Source organism: Engystomops pustulosus, chromosome 2 (assembly GCF_040894005.1).
Source record: "Engystomops pustulosus chromosome 2, aEngPut4.maternal, whole genome shotgun sequence".
NCBI classification, from domain to species: Eukaryota; Metazoa; Chordata; class Amphibia; order Anura; family Leptodactylidae; genus Engystomops; species Engystomops pustulosus.
Window position 1 is genome coordinate 147,767,268 of NC_092412.1, and position 16,816 is coordinate 147,784,083.

The 16,816-nt window shown below is 42.6% G+C and overlaps 1 protein-coding gene across 4 annotated transcripts in view; it reads right to left on the reverse strand.

The window, feature by feature from the left end:
- THRAP3 (thyroid hormone receptor associated protein 3) overlaps positions 1-16,395 on the reverse strand; it is a 43,083-nt gene extending 26,688 nt beyond the window's left edge. For 3 of the 4 annotated variants that reach the window (XM_072136804.1, XM_072136809.1, XM_072136808.1), the window contains exon 1: positions 16,242-16,395. The gene's annotated coding sequence lies outside the window, so the exon portion shown is untranslated. Of the gene's footprint in view, positions 1-14,908; positions 14,928-16,241 lie in introns of those variants that run through there. The other variant, XM_072136806.1, reaches the window with a different exon arrangement.
- Between the last annotated feature and the right edge of the window lie 421 nt (positions 16,396-16,816).

Consider the following 16,816-nt stretch of genomic DNA (forward strand, 5'->3'; position numbering starts at 1 on the left):
TGAGGTGAGGATGCTTTGCTTCAGCAGGGACTGGAAAAGCTTGTTGGAGCCAACTACAAGGCAATACCTGTAAGAGGCTGCAAAAGTCTTGAGACAGGGGAGTAACTACACATTTTAGCAGGGCAACAACCCTCAAAATCCAGCTATATCTACAATGGAATGGATCAAAGCATACTTGTGTGTTAAAGCTTCTAAGCACAGATCAAGGGAAGGCTTGTAAAGGGTAGATACAGGCAGTCCCCGGGTTACGTACAAAATAGGTTCTTTAAGTTTGTTCTTAACATGAATTTGTATGCAAGTCTGAACTGTATATTTCATAATTGTAACCCCAGGCAAATTTTTTTTGGTCTCTGTGACAATAGGATGTTAAAATTTTTGGTCTGTCATGAGAACCAGGATTAACAATAAATCTTAATTGCAGACACCTCTGATAACTGTTATAGCTGTTTATTGTAGCCTAGGGCTAAAGTACAGTAAATTACCAACATCCAGAGTTCCGTTTGTAACTAGGGGTTGTCTAAGTCGGGTGTTCTTAAGTAGGGGACCACCTGTACATAGGTTCTGTAGAGTGGGCAGCCACACAGGAACAACCAATACAACTAGTACAATATATTTTGTTATAGAAGGAAAAAAAGGCTGCTTTGCTCCTTTGGCAGCACTAATCTACTTATTTTTTCACTCAGTAACATTACCAAGTGCTTCCCTTTAGGCCAGATTCACACAGAGGTATTTTACATCCGTATTTTTATCCTAAAACTATAAAAAAAGAAAGGAAAGATTTGTATATCACCAGTGTAAAAGATGATCATCATCATCATGAGGAAATGACATGGATTTAAAATACTGACAATAAACTAGACAAAGTCTTTGGTTAAGGATAAAATTTAAACTGTAGCCAGACATACCAAGCAGCCACATGGCCACTCCTCATCACCTACAGTACTTTCAGAGGTGGAGCCATACAGTGCTTGGCTATTTTGGCAGCCCCCTGCGCATAGAGAAAGGCACTTGCTTCGCCTATCAAATGAGTAATGCTAGTTCATGTGTCCATTGGGGGTCCTAGGCTTCAGCATGTGCTCCCCTATGCTGTGAAGAGGATAACAGAACTTTGACCAGTGCTTTAACACCACAACAACTATTGGAAGAAAACGCAAGCAAAACAACAGGCATACTAAGTTTGGTACAACATAATCATACAATGCAAGATCACACGCTGTAAAGATTCCAATTGAGGATATTAAGTGAAGGCCACAATTTCTACATTCCCAAAGGCAGATTTTAACTAAAAGGGTAAAACTTGGTCAACTGGAAATACTGCACCTTGCCTTATTGCTTGAAGATATGGTTGTACAAATAGCCCTATTCCACATTTTTTGCATGAAAGAAATTGTTAACATTAAAGCAATCCTCGATGCCCCCCCTAACACACCTCAGGACATAGTACGTGCTCCATGAGAATGTTCTTCTATGGTGATCAAACCCTTTCATGCTTCATGCATTGCTATCCTGGCAAGCCCACACAGCAACCAGTCTGAGGGTGCGCTCACACGGTGAGTTTTTAAACGCATTGAAAATCACAAGAGTGTGTGCATCTTACCATGCGTTTCATTGGTTTGAATCAGTTTTCTTCATTCCTGGAAGTGTAAACAGCTGTCTGAACATTTTTACAGCTGCTTACACCTCCAGAAAAAAACGCATTACCAGCCATAAACGCAAAAGCACAGGCGTTTAAAAACACACCAAAAACTAACCATGTGACCGCACCCTCAAGATAAGGAGATGTAGAAAAGAGGACTAGATAACTGATGGAAGCAATGATTACAAAAAAAGGGGTTTGTCACCAAATGTAGATACTTGTAGTATCCATGGGATAGGACGTTACCTGCTGATCAGTGGGGTCACAGTGCTGAGATCCCCAGAGATCACAAAAGCGAGGGGTCCCACGTACCTCCGTCAGACCCCTTGTCACTCCATCAGACTAATGGAGCAGATGGCCACGTAAGAGTGGATGTAGAGTGGGATACTTATTGGTCCTAGTATAAATTCAAGTGGTGGCAGCGTATCCCTAATTGGAGTGTGGGAACTGTACGAGTTGTGATTTATGCTCAACTTGTGTCCTGAGTGAAATGTGAGCGCAAGTTTGAGTGAGTTAAATTAAACCGTACAGTCGCTCCCCCAAGTCACATGACTTGGCATCATTGTCATGCCATTTTCCACAAATGACACTTATTCTCTATCCTGTGAAGGTCACACATGTTCCATTAATAAGGGGCAGCCTGGCACAATGACTTATAGGAAATCTACAGCAGCCTTCTAACTGTATTAACCATGGAGATACCCAGCAGCATGGATATAGGTATATGTTTCTTATAAGTATAACTCCCCACGAAGCACTTGTTTATTTAAATAAAGTAAACTTTATGAATTATATTTCTTAATAAACCTTCTTAAAAATATATGCCCGTATTCACACGGATGCTGAGCTCCCACACAGTAGATTTCCTTTAAAACATTGAGGGGCATTAAGAAAACGGTCTCCTTTTCAGGGTGGGTATTGGGGCAGCACCATTCAGCACTTTTACTATAGCCTTAGCCAAGCTCCTAGTGCAGGTTATAGCACAATTCTACTCCAGGCAGGACGTGGCATAGAATTAGTCCAGATAACTTTGTGCTGGATATAACGAGAGGTTGGAGACTATTAGTAAATCCACTACATCACGCACCAGTGGGGAGGAATCTTGACTGGGTTGGGGCAGTCGCAAATTAGGGAACAAAAAAGTCTAACATCAAAATCAAGCATGGATAAACCAGTGACACTTACTCATAGATCCAAGCACAGTGATTGTGGTAATCTACTGTAATCCATGGCTTCCTGACGCCCAAGTAGCCTTTAAAGCTCATTAGCATTATTTTAAAAGTTAATTTTAGAAGGAAGGTGGCCATGGATAATAAATATATGAATATATATAATAGTAAGTGCCCTTGGTTTATCCATGCTCGATTTTCATGGTAGATTTCCTTTAAATGTGGATAAATACTAATTGAAGTAAGGCAGAGTGGTACTTTATAGAGGAATGCAGCACCAGAAAAAAAGCAGAGCGTGCGACCCTTTTCTAGTGACTTGCTGAGAAGGACACCTGGAAGTACTGGTATATCAGAGACTGAATAAGAGCATGTGATATCAATCAGCTGCCTCTAAAGCCAGCAAGATGTATTAAAAGAGATATGGACTCTTGGGGTAAGAGATATAATATTACCACTGCAAAAGGCTTTTGTTTGGTCACACCTGGAATATGTGGTCAAGTTCTGGGCAGTTCATAAAAAGGATGTTGGAAAGCTCCAATCCAATCCTTCCCCACTGACCCCATTATTTATAACCCTACCTCCCCCCACTACGGGGTTGGAACCAGGGGTTTTCAGATGGTGGGTGGTAAAAGGTGTTTACCACGTTAGGCACCCAATGTCTGGGGGGAATGAAAAGTTTGGTAATGAAATCATCACTATATTTGACCCCTCTCGGAACACTTTAGGCTTAATCAATTACTACACTTTATGCGATCCATACACAGAGGAACCACTGCAGACTCCCGAAGATCATTTGAAAACATCTGTCTAAATGATCCATTTGGTAGAGGGACCATCTCCCTCTTATATTACATTTTTTATGCTCCTCTCCTTGACATCAAGTCACGATTTATTGATCAGTGGGAATCAGATTTAGGCCACATTCACACGTATAGGGAGTGTATATACGTCCCCCATAGCCGGCAATGGGCGTGTGGCACCGAACCCTAGCCGGGAAAAAAATAGAACATGCCCTATCTTTCTCCCGTAATACGGTGTTGCGACCATATATGGAGAGGGGCGGGGGTGAGCCACCCTCTCCCCAGCGCCAACTGTGTGAATGCAGCCTTAGGCTGTGAACTTTCCCTGGCGAGATGGGAACACTGCTATACCACACTGCCAAAGGGTAGCCAGCAGGTGTCACTGAAAGACACCTCTCAGATTATTGCATAGAGTTTATTACGTCCCTACCTGTCTGGCTATTATGTACCCCACCTACTCAACAGCTGCTGCAGAGGATGTGAATATGGTCCACATCTGGTCGCACTGCCCCCTGGTTGCCCCTCTCTGGAACAACGTTAAGACCCTTATCCGCTCTGTATTAGGTAAAGCAACCCCTGTAACCCCAGCTGCACTCCTTCTAGGGGATAAACCATCGAGGGTCAAAAAAAAAGTTCATTGCTTGGTTCAGTTTATAGCATTAGCAACTAGAATCCGTAAAACGGAAAAATGGAAGTCACTGTACTTATCGTTCACAGCGGTTAAGAACAGAATCAATTTACTGATGTTGTTTGAAATGATAGAGGCAACCAGGACAGAACCTTACCCCTATTTGAAGGCTTTTGGAACTCATGGATCACAGCACAAGTTTCACCAACCCTTGAGAGGGCTCTCGCTCTATCCCCCTAATAACCTTTAGTAATCTCACATGGCATATCTGTATACATGGCTACTCCAGTTATCTATACTGATCTTGTACTAATCCCATTGCCAGGTTTCCAACCCCCTGTGACCCACCCCCTTCCATTTATTTTTTTTTCTTTTTAATTGATACATTAGCAGGCTAGGTATCATACCAAACTCTGAATTCCTCCTGCTAGGGGTATGTGTTTTGCAGTGACCTATTGTAAGACACCATTCGGTTTTCCTTCAATAAAATTTTGTTGAAACTATAAAAAGGACGTTGGAGAAGGTTGGTATAATGAAGAGCCACAAAAATTTTAATGAGAGATCTCCATTCTAAGGAAAAATTAAAATTGCCTACCTCAGTAACTGGTCACAGCATAGAACTTAAAGGGCCTAGATTCCTTGTTACGTCAAAATAACATTGATGGATACATTATAGTATACAATGGTCTTTCCTCACATCCCTTGCCTTCACCACTGTCCATCGCCTTCCTTGGTGCAACTAAAATTTCCTTTAGGGTGCGGTCACAGGCAAAGCTAGCACTGCGTTTACAAGTGCAGTGTGGAAACGGCAATGAGGTTGGGCCGAGGCACGGTCCCTTGCCCTTGGAAATGCAGTGTGAGCGCAGCGTCTGACCCTCAGACCCTTTTCCCATGGTAGGTTTATGGCAGCTCTTGAATGCTGATGTCATTAAAAAGGAAATATATGTAAGGTTTTGCATTCTTTTCATCTAACACACAAAGTGAAATTTAATATGCAGAAATGCAGGCACCACAAATGGATTAAAAACATTATACCCTTCCTATAATATTACATAAGGGGATATTAGAGATAGACTGTCTTGTTTTTCTGGCAAGTTTCTGGATAACGCTGCTTGCGTCTCAAGATTCTGATACATATCAACTTGCAAACCACATCATCCATGTCAAGGGTGTGCTGTGACCTTAGTAATGGATGTCTAATTGGGCAATAAAACAAACACTCTTATTACAGCAGTCTCTTCAATGGAGCCACAAACAAAATGCACAGGAAAAGAAAAACCCTAAAGATTGTTTAATCTCTGGGACATCCACCTATAACTTCAGCGCTGTTTTAGCACCGAAATTACTGGTTGCTGTTTTTCCAGAAACCTACAGCACGAGCATATACACATGAATGGAGTTATGCTGCAGATCCCTGAGGAAGGAAAACCACAGGGAAGTAGTAGCAGAAAATTTTTAGGTTGGTCCATTATACAGATAAACAAGTTTTATACTCATACCAGTAGTCATCTGAGCAGTTTCGAAAGGCAGCAGAATCACAGGCTGTGTTTACAAAGCACAACATTAACCCCTTAAGGACGCAGGGTTTTTCAGCTGATTTCTCGCTCTCCAACTTCAAAAATCCATAACTTTTTCATCTTTACGTGTACAGACCTGTGTGAGGGCTTATTTTGTGCGTAACAAATTTTACTTTCCCGTGATGTTATTTATTTTAACATGCCGTGTACTGCGAAGCTGAAAAAAAATTCCAAATGTGGAAAAATTGAAAAAAACCCGCATGTGCGTCACGTTCTTGTGGGCTCAGTTTTTACGACTTTCACTCTTCGCTCCAAATAACATGCCTACTTTATTCTTTGGTTCGGTGCGATCGTGGTGATACCAAATTTATATAGGTTTTATTGTGTTTTAATACATTTTCAAAAATTAAACGAATGTGTACAAAAAAGAAAAAAAATTTTTTGCCATCTTCTGACGCTAATAACTTTTTCATACTTTGGCGCACGGAGATGTGTGAGGGGTCATTTTTTGCGAAATGAGGCGACGTTTTCATTGCTACCATTTTGAGGTCTGTGCGACATTTTGATCATTTTTTATTTCATTTTTTATGTTATGTAAAAAGGTGTAAAAGTTGCATTTCGGACATTTGGGCGCCATTTCCCGCCTCGGAGGTCACCGCCGGCCGTAACCGTTTTTATATTTTGATAGATCGGGCATTTTGGGACACGGCGATACCTAATATGTCTGTGTTTTTTACTGTTTGTTATGTTTTATATCCGTTCTAGGGAAAGGGGGGTGATTTGAACTTTTAATATTTTATTAATTTTTTTTATTTTTTAAACTTTTTTTTTCTTTTTTTTTTTCACTATTTTTTAGACCATCTAGGGTACATTAACCCTAGATGGTCAGATCGCTCCTACCATATATTGCAATACTACAGTATTGCAATATATGGCATTTTTGCAGGTCATACATTACAATGAGCCACTGGCTCATTGTAACGAACCTGCATAAACCATGTAGCCTCGTGTCAAAAGAAGACCCGAGGCTACCATGGTAACCGATCGCCGCCCCCCCGATGACGCTCGGGGGCGTGGCGATCGAAAAAAAGATGGCGTTTAGAGGGTTAATAGCCGCGATCGGTGCAAGCACCGACCGCGGTTATTAGCGGTGGGGGTTTTGTGCAAAATGCAAAAACCCCCACCTCTGTATGAAGAGGACTCAGCCCGTGAGCCCTCTTCATACATCCCTTATACCTCTGCGCCGTAGAGCTACGGCGCAGAGCGTTAATGGGTTAATGTGCGAGCACATGTTAACATTTCAGTTTTTGTGAACAGCAATATAATGAGGCAGAACTCCTCTCTTCAGAAACTGTATTGCATTGCAATATAAACACCCCATGTGAAGGAAGGCAGCCTCACAGCCAGTGTCATGAAGTGCTTTAAATGAAATGAAACTCCCCAATAGCTGTGCATGTCCACAGACAAGTTTGTGCAGCATTCAGATTGTTCTTTTTATGCTAAAAGAAGCAGATGAATTTAATGAGGTTTACAGAGATTAAAAAAAATTATAAAACTCTCTGGGGGACATTTACTATGGCGTTTCCGCCGGTTTTGTGGCGCTCTCACCGCATGATCTGATATCTGACATATTTAGAACTCTGCTCCGAAAAGGTTTTGGCAGATTGTAAACTAAAAACACAATTAATGTGTGTCGTTGCCATTTTTGGGCGAAGTACACTGGCGGAAAGTATGACCAGATGAATTTGGTCTAGCAGGGACACAAAACCATGCCATTGCACTCAAGCAAACCACTCACCAAATTTGGATGCATGCTGCCTGTCCTTCTAGACGGATACATTGCTGCAGTGGCCATTGCTCCACTCCAGGGTAGCATGGCTTTTTCATCAACTGCTGGACACATTTCTGGGTCTCGGGACAGATTTTGGACCCAGAAATATATCTGCACAGCACAATATTAAATATGTGTCTCCTTTCCTAGAGCAAGTTGGTAACCAAGCCAGTGCAGACACCGACACTTTATGCAAATGTCCCCAATTTTATTTAGAACAATAACCACCTCATAATAATAATTATAAGACCTCAACATATAATGATACTCTACATCCGCTTAAATCTGAGAATAATTATGGCTTCTTAACATTTCTATTTTGTCTATTTTAGGGGATTAAACTATAACAATGATATGCAGCAGGTGATAGATGAGGGACCCACAGGTAAGACCTGCACCTGTGAGGAGGCCGATGCTCAATTCCCAGACCTGTCATACATTTATGCTGTTTAAGGTGAGAGTTTGAAGATCACCAAATGCACCACATTATGAAGTGTTTCCATATTTTTGCCTTAAGTTTCTCATTGCTCAAAACACTTCCCCTTTTTATTCGTTAAAGCACCAATAAAAGCATATAAAACTATACGAGTTATATCCACATTTATGCATTTACAATGTTCAGACCAGAGGTCGCATTTGGGGTGTATCGCCTGTCAAAAAAAAAAAAATATATAATATATATACATATATATACACACACACACATATACACATATATATATACATACACACACACACACAGGCCACTTTATTAGGTACACCTGTCCAACTGCTCGTTAACACTTAATTTCTAATCAGCCAATCACATGGCGGCAACTCAGTGCACTTAGGCATGTGGACATGGTCAAGACAATCTCCTGCAGTTCAAACCGAGCATCAGTATGGGGAAGAAAGGTGATTTGAGTGCCTTTGAACGTGGCATGGTTGTTGGTGCCAGAAGGGCTGGTCTGAGTATTTCAGAAACTGCTGATCTACTGGGATTTTCACGCACAACCATCTCTAGGGAAAAAACATCCAGTGAGCGGCAGTTCTGTGGGCGGAAAATGCCTTGTTGATGCCAGAGGAGAATGGGCAGACTGGTTCGAGCTGATAGAAAGGCAACAGTGACTCAAATCGCCACCCGTTACAACCAAGGTAGGCAGAAGAGCATCTCTGAACGCACAGTACGTCGAACTTTGAGGCAGATGGGCTACAGCAGCAGAAGACCACACCGGGTGCCACTCCTTTCAGCTAAGAACAGGAAACTGAGGCTACAATTTGCACAAGCTCATCGAAATTGGACAGTAGAAGATTGGAAAAACGTTGCCTGGTCTGATGAGTCTTGATTTCTGCTGCGACATTTGGATGGTAGGGTCAGAATTTGGCGTCAACAACATGAAAGCATGGATCCATACTGCCTTGTATCAACGGTTCAGGCTGGTGGTGGTGGTGTCATGGTGTGGGGAATATTTTCTTGGCACTCTTTGGGTCCCTTGGTACCAACGCCACAGCCTACCTAAGTATTGTTGCTGACCATGTCCATCCCTTTATGACCACAATGTACCCAACATCTGATGGCTACTTTCAGCAGGATAATGCGCCATGTCATAAAGCTGGAATCATCTCAGACTGGTTTCTTGAACATGACAATGAGTTCACTGTACTCAAATGGCCTACACAGTCACCAGATCTCAATCCAATAGAGCATCTTTGGGATGTGGTGGAACGGAAGATTCACATCATGGATGTGCAGCCGACAAATCTGCGACAACTGTGTGATGCCATCATGTCAATATGGACCAAAATCTCTGAGGAATGCTTCCAGCACCTTGTTGAATCTATGCCACAAAGAATTGAGGCAGTTCTGAAGGCAAAAGGGGGTCCAACCCGTTACTAGCATGGTGTACCTAATAAAGTGGCCGGTGAGTGTATATCGTATACCGTTGATGTGGCATGCCACGTCCATCTGTCCCTATCTATGAGCATTGTAGAGCGCTGGGAGATGGTGTCAGATGGGAGCTTCTGGATTGCCGGAATCTCCCTGTGCGCCCCTGTAAGCAAACCGGCGCACAGATCAGGTGAACAGCGGCGCGGGACATCAGCAGCGCGGAGGTGGTAAGTACACATTTTTTTGTTAAAAAGTCCGACCCTGCCTTGCCCTAAATAATTTCTTAAACCCCTTTAACAAATATTTTAATTATTTGTTTTGCATTTATGTATAGCCCACCAATGGAAGAGGTTGGTAGTTACCCTGGAGGATGTCTGGAGTATTTTTGTATGGTTTTGATTTTTTTTTTTATTTTGTGAAAAAGTTTACACATCTCATTTGCGTTGTTCATAGGCAATTTAGGTGTGTGGGCTTTTTTTTTTTGATTTGGAGAAATTTTAGCCCCAACTTTTGTTAGAATGTGTATTGTCACCGTTCCATAGAGTTGAGTGGAAAGGGACTGCGGGAAAGAGACAGCTAATCACCGTTTCCAAGACTGGAGCAGGACCTTAATCTATTTATCACATATTCTGTGAAAATGTAATTAATAGTTTGATGGGAAAGCCTTCAGGGTGCGTTCACACGTGGCAGTTAAAACTGCATCACAATCAGCTTTGAGGGGGTTTTAGGTGCAGTTTTGTCAATTAAACAGGTGAAAAACATGAATGGGTGAATGACATTTGTGGAGCAGGTTTCCCCTTCAAAATCAAATTCACTCGTTCAGTTCAGGTCTTTCACCTGTTCAATTGACAAAACTGCACCTAAAACCACCTCAAAGCTGATTGCGATGCAGTTTTAACTGCAATGTGTGAGCGCACCCTCAGAAAAGTCATTTCAAGATGCAGATTTTTCAGGTGGATGCTATAGGTTTGACATTACTGAACATTGCTGCAGGTGGGCCAAACAGTGATATCAGTGCCACCAACCTTCTGCAATTACATAATGTATGCCAACACAGTATAAAAACTGCACATATTCTTACAATGGGAATTTAAATTGAAACAATCTATAAGAAAACAAAAAAAAAAAAACTATTATAGGACATTTATGTATTTTCATATCTGGAGCTGCCTAAATTTTTTTCCTTTTTTTTTTTGAATGATCTGTGCTTGGACATGCAGTGCAGCTGTATTGCACATGCATGGATTTACATGGGTCACCCTGCTAGCTCCACAGCTTCTCAAAGAAATGGTTTTGCTGTATCTGCTCACCCAATGCCCCAGCAGATGCCCCCAGTTTCTTAGGAAACTATATGGTCACAGCTCACATAGGCTTCCCCAGCTTCTGACAATTATGCACTTTTTGCATCTATGAGGCTTGTACATGGGTTAATGGAACCTCTGGTTCAAACTGTAATTACAGCAAATGTGGCATTTCACGCAGTACTACAACCTAAAGAGGATTTGGTTGGGCGCAAATAAACCTTGCACTTTGAAGCCAAGTAGGACTACTGGTAATCGGAAAATGAGAGGTAACTCCTAAGGGAGTTATTTCACAGCAGCTCTCATCTTGAAAGTAGCCAAGTTAGCATATCAAATAAACTTACACCAGACTTTTCCTTGCTCTGTAGAGAGAACAGTTATTACCACTGTTCCACATGCAGACACAAAAGGAGCCTGGTCCTGCTAGCCAGCAGAGCAGGGGAGCACAGGAGAAAGGGGGTAATGAGAATGATGCCTCTTGATTCTTGATGTCCCAGGCTGTATAGTGGAGCTTTAAGAGACTTTAATAGACATATTTCTTGTATATGCATTGCACCTTATTTTCAAGACATCTTAAAGCAGTTAAAAAAAAAATGTTGGAAATTTGACACAATTTTGTGCCACTTCTGGAGGGCCAGTTTAATATGGTGGCTTCACCGCAATATGGTTCGCGTGGAGGGGAAAAAATTAGAACCACCTAAATTCAAGCCTATAGTCCATTTATGGATGGAACTGTTAGTAATAACTTCAAATTATGTATATCTCCATAGTAGTTAGGTGCGTTCACCGCAGGGATATTTTTTTGTTGGAAAAACTCTGCATAAAAACAAAAGCAAAGAATTCACATTTTACAACTGACAAAGGCTTTTATACAACTAGGAAGTTTATGCAGTTCCTCACCCATGAGATATAATTTTGCAGGAATCAGCAAGGATCAAGTTTCACAGTGATAATAGACAATGATTAACATTTATATTATACAGATATCCTCAACAAATGGATTCTATCTCCAACAGCTGCAGAGCATCAATACAAACATGTTTCAGTTGTCTGTGCCAGACAGCTGGGGTTCAAAAATATTTAAGATACATGGGAGGAAAAAAATTATTTAGGAAGTCTATGGAGTATTCATGAAACCATAAAAACATTTTTTTTCACCACTTAACTTACTAATTTTTCTACTAATTACAGTATATGCAGATTACAACTGGAAATAAGAAAAGTTATATCAGATAAGAAAAAACGATGGTTCTTTGCCCACTGCGCACCCCCACAAGACATCCACACTAATTAAATCTGCTTATTCGATGACTGCCCTTTATAGGAGTAGATAACACAGGGGGTGAGCAACAGCTGAATGCACTAGCAGGGAAAGCCACAGCCACGGGCCACTGAAACTACATAGGGAGTTTCTATCCCCAGGGCTGTGGAGTTGAAGTCAAACTTCACTGACAGTGACAAGACTCACAGCTCTGTTTTCCTGGTCACTGTAGCAGTGCCAAGATAAATGGCCTAATCGTACCCCAGGATTGCCATAGCGGGGTAGCCGACAGCCCGGGGGTGGAAGGGGTCAATTGAGGGGCAAGTTAAATGCTGCGATTGTGCTGACCATGGCATTTAACGGGTTAAACACCTGCGATCGATCGGAGCCCACTCCAACAGCCGATGTTACTCAGGGATGTCAGCAGTAAATTACCGCTGACAACCCGCGACTCCCGATGACGGTGCGGAGCAGAGCCGAAACGGCATTGACTCAGCGCTGTACTAGTAGCGGGAGCTCACGCCATACTAGTACGGTGCTAAGGGGTTAATATTCACCTCGTCCGACGCTCCATTAAGCAGCTGCGCAATGCAGCAAGTGAAGCAGGTGTAGTACACGCCGGATTTACTGAGAAACTACCCTGGGTATGCGCAGTGATAATGCCCCAGCTTCACTCACCACAGTATCTTCTGATGGGAGCATGATGTGCCTCATTGGACTCAAGGGGAGTATAAAAGTTTATTTTTTAAAAGGCAAATCGATATTTTGTGCAAGTTGCCAAAAATACAGTACCTAACTCTTGCTGAATTTGGAAACTAAAGCTGTGTAGGCAGACATTCTCAAAATTCGCTATAAACTTCCAATCCACCTAAAAGTGCACCTAAACAATCCTATTCAAACAGGTCTAAAAGTATGGTATGTAGTCACAAGTATAAAACTAAGGGATAAATCTAACATTGTGGGAACCAGGTCGATAACTGTTCTAGGGCAGTTGTCCCCAACCTTATTGTATCCTGGGACTGGGTGCACCCAAAATCTTTGTTCTGACGTGTCAGTATAAGTGGTTCTAACTATTAACCCCTCATGTATACAGCCAGCCCGCCAGCCCCCTCATGTATACAGCCAGCCCGCCAGCCCCCTCATGTATACAGCCAGCCCGCCAGCCCCCTCATGTATACAGCCAGCCCGCCAGCCCCCTCATGTATACAGCCAGCCCGCCCCCATGTATACAGCCAGCCCGCCCCCATGTATGTTGGGCACATTTAAAAAAATAAACTTAATTCTCACCTTCCGGCGATACTCACCCCCGATCCTCTGCGGTGGCTCTCGATCCCCGGCAGCGTCTTCTGTCTTCTCTTGCTGGCGGAGGAGCGTCCATGCGATCTCCCCGGCGGCGCTCACTATGATGCGGCGGTGTCGCCGCTGATGACGTCACACCGCTGCATCATAGTAAGCGCCGGCGGGGAGATTGCATGGACGCGACTCCGCCTGCAAAAGAAGACATCCGCAGCCGGGGATCAAAAGCCACCAACGAGGATCGGAAGCCGGCGCCGTGGATCGGGGGTGAGTATCGCCGGAAGGTGAGAACTAAGTTTATTTATTTAATGTGCTGAACTTCGGGAGGGTGAGTATTAAAATTTATTTTTTTTAATTGACTCGTGTATAAGCCGAAGTGAGGTTTTTCAGCACATTTTTTGTGCTGAAAAACACGGCTTATACACGAGTATATACGGTAAATTGTATTTCAGGTTAGTTGAAAAATTTTGGCGATACGTTTTGCATTCAATTATGGAAAAAAACGTATATTGGGTAAAAGTTGTGATAATTTTTAGAAATTCCATATCTTCTGCTTTTTCAACAGTGATAACAGCAAAATTACTGGATAAGTAACATTCTCCGAATTTCTGCTTTATGTCGACATGGCGTTTTTAATGCATCCTCTCGTTTTTGTAAGATGTTATGAGGCTTAGAATCTTTAGGTGCGATTTTTCACATTTTCATAAAAAACACATACAGCAAGCAGAGGGAATGGGGAAGTGCTAAGGAAGCAAAGGAAGAGGCAGTGTAACAGCTTGTGAAGCTACATCATGGTATTAGCATAATTTTAAAAGTTGATTTTAGAAGGACGGCTGTGGAAAACAAATATAATAAAAAATAACATCTGAGCATCTAGCTACTCCATGCCCCAGTAGCCTCTTTTATAAATTTACATGTTAGGGTCATAAAAGATTTATAAAGTTAGCAGGGGGTGAAGGATTAGCCTAAAATGAGCTCAGATGCGATTTATTAGATCAACCTGCCACCAGATCTACTTGAATAGGTAGATCTGTGATGGTAGGTTTCCTTTAATGGTACACTACTACAACACACACAATATTTATGATAACCTGATAATTGATTCTTACAACTCACCTCCCCTTCCCACTGGCAGTAGACTTCTTACAGTATGTTTTAGAACCGCCACATGTAGAGCCTTATGGTTCTGACGGCTGGCACGCCTACACCGCTTTCAGAAAGCCAGTAACATCACCAACTCTCCCAGTATCCGCGATCATAGATAGCAAAGTGTAGAGAGGGAATGCTATGATCACACATAGCACAAGAATTTCAGAGAGGCGGTGACTTCCGTTTGGTTATATGATTAAATTACTCCAATGGCGAGTCAAGAGGAGCTCAACAGAGCCCCGCAGGCTCATTTGCATATTTTAAAAATCCATTTTTCTACTAGATGTGGTGTGTCTAGAACAGTGATTTTCAACCTTTTTTGAGCCGCGGCACACTTTTTATAGTTAGAAAATACCTGGGGCACACCACCAACCAAAATAGCACAAAATGACACTAAAACAGTCATTATTAACTATATGTATAATATATAGATTCTAAACTTATTTTACTCACTCATTGTGAAACCTGGGCCTGTTTCGATAAACACAAAAGGGATATCCTGGCAGGAATGGTGGAAAGACACACACGAAGATCTTCCTCAACAGTTCTCAGTCTCTCCCTGTTTTTAGTATATGGTGCGGATTATTATGTGGCTCATATACTGCAAAATAAAGGGGTACAATGAGAAGTACTATGGCCATGAGGCTCATATACTCAGCATATGAGCTGGTATTTATAGTACTCCAGCCTCATGACTATAGTATTTCTCATTTTACATTTCTCATTGTTATATGCAGTATACTGCTGGAGTACTAAAAGTACCAGCTCATATGCCGAGTATTCTGCCAACAGTTCATATACTCAGGCAAAAGGTCATATAGTCAGCATTTGTGGGCTTTACCTTGGCGGTGGGCAAATGCGCGAGGATCAAAGCTTGTGCATGTGTTATTGTACACGTCTCCTACATTGTAAGAAGCCATGACTGCGCATCACTGCGCATTGCCGGGAAACAAAACACAGGGGGCACCATAGTTTGGGGAACTTTCCCCCACAGCACACCCGACCATGTGTCGCGGCACACTGGTTGAAAATCACTGGTCTAGAATATACTAAAATAAGTTTAATCCAGGTGGGGATGATACGTGGAGGTGGGTAGTAAGCATCTACCATTAGGTAATGTGATGTAGGTGCCTGGCAGGATGGCTGCATGTATTGTACACAACATTTATGAGTGGCCTAAGGCTACATTCACACGAACGTATGGGGTGGGGGCGTATACGTCCCCCATACACTTCTATGCCCTCACGGTGCTGTACGGTGCTGCACCGTACCACTCAGAAAGATAGGACACGTCCTATCTTTCGACGGAGTACGGCGCCATGTGCCATATATACAGTACTGTAGCATGGCGGGCAACGGCAGTGTAAATGTAGATTTGAGCAACACATAGAAAAAATTTTGTGGACCCAACTATTACACTCTACGATGACTTGTTACATAGCATGGAGGTACTGAAGTCATACAGCAAGCTGGTTACTACTGCTCCTCCAACAACTCCTTTGGGGCACGTATCCGGCCTAGTAGCCTCGCTTGTTTCCTCTTCGTCCCCAGCCATTACAGAAAGTGAAAGCATAGACACGTATCCAGTACAAACTGCAAAACCGAGCAAACATGCAGAAGCCATGACTAGAACACTGACTCCTGCCGTGAACATCTCATCCCGGGGTTACAGGGAGATACGGCGGGAAGACAACCACACTGCAAGATGGCGTCTATTACACACGGCGCAGTTAAAAAGAAGGAGGGTTTATCACAAGCAGGAGGCCTCCCGGGGCTTTCCACTCACCTGCTCTTACTGAGGGCCTCCTCCAACTTCCTAGCTCGGCGCAACGACTTGCGAGAAACAGCCAAGTCCTAACACGGCCGCCCGTCGCTGTGAGCGCAGAGCATGCTGGGGATTTCCGTACAGAGAGGGTTGCGACAACAGGACAAGCTCTCGGTACCGCGAGTTTTCGCGCGATCTGCGCAGAAGCAGGGAGCACGTATCACATGACTGACACCCAGGTGCCTCAGCGAAGTCATGGCTGCCCTGGCCAGGTGCGAGACTCGCAGAGCCATGCCAAAGGATTCAAAATAATTGAACTAAATGCAAAAGGGCAATTTATGAAAAAGTACGTAATACAAGATGAGGAGGTCGTGTTACACATACAAAATGAAAGCTGTGCATCACGTTGTAACTTTATTGACATAGATTTTCTGCAGGTCTTCCACCACTGAAGAAATTCAAAATATATTTATACTTTGTAAATGTCGGGTGATAAACATTTTCTGGTTATATACACACACAGTTATTTGCATTTTGCGTTTTTTCGTGTCAGAATCTGCTTGAAAAATCCATATACTGTAACCACCCCAAGAGGA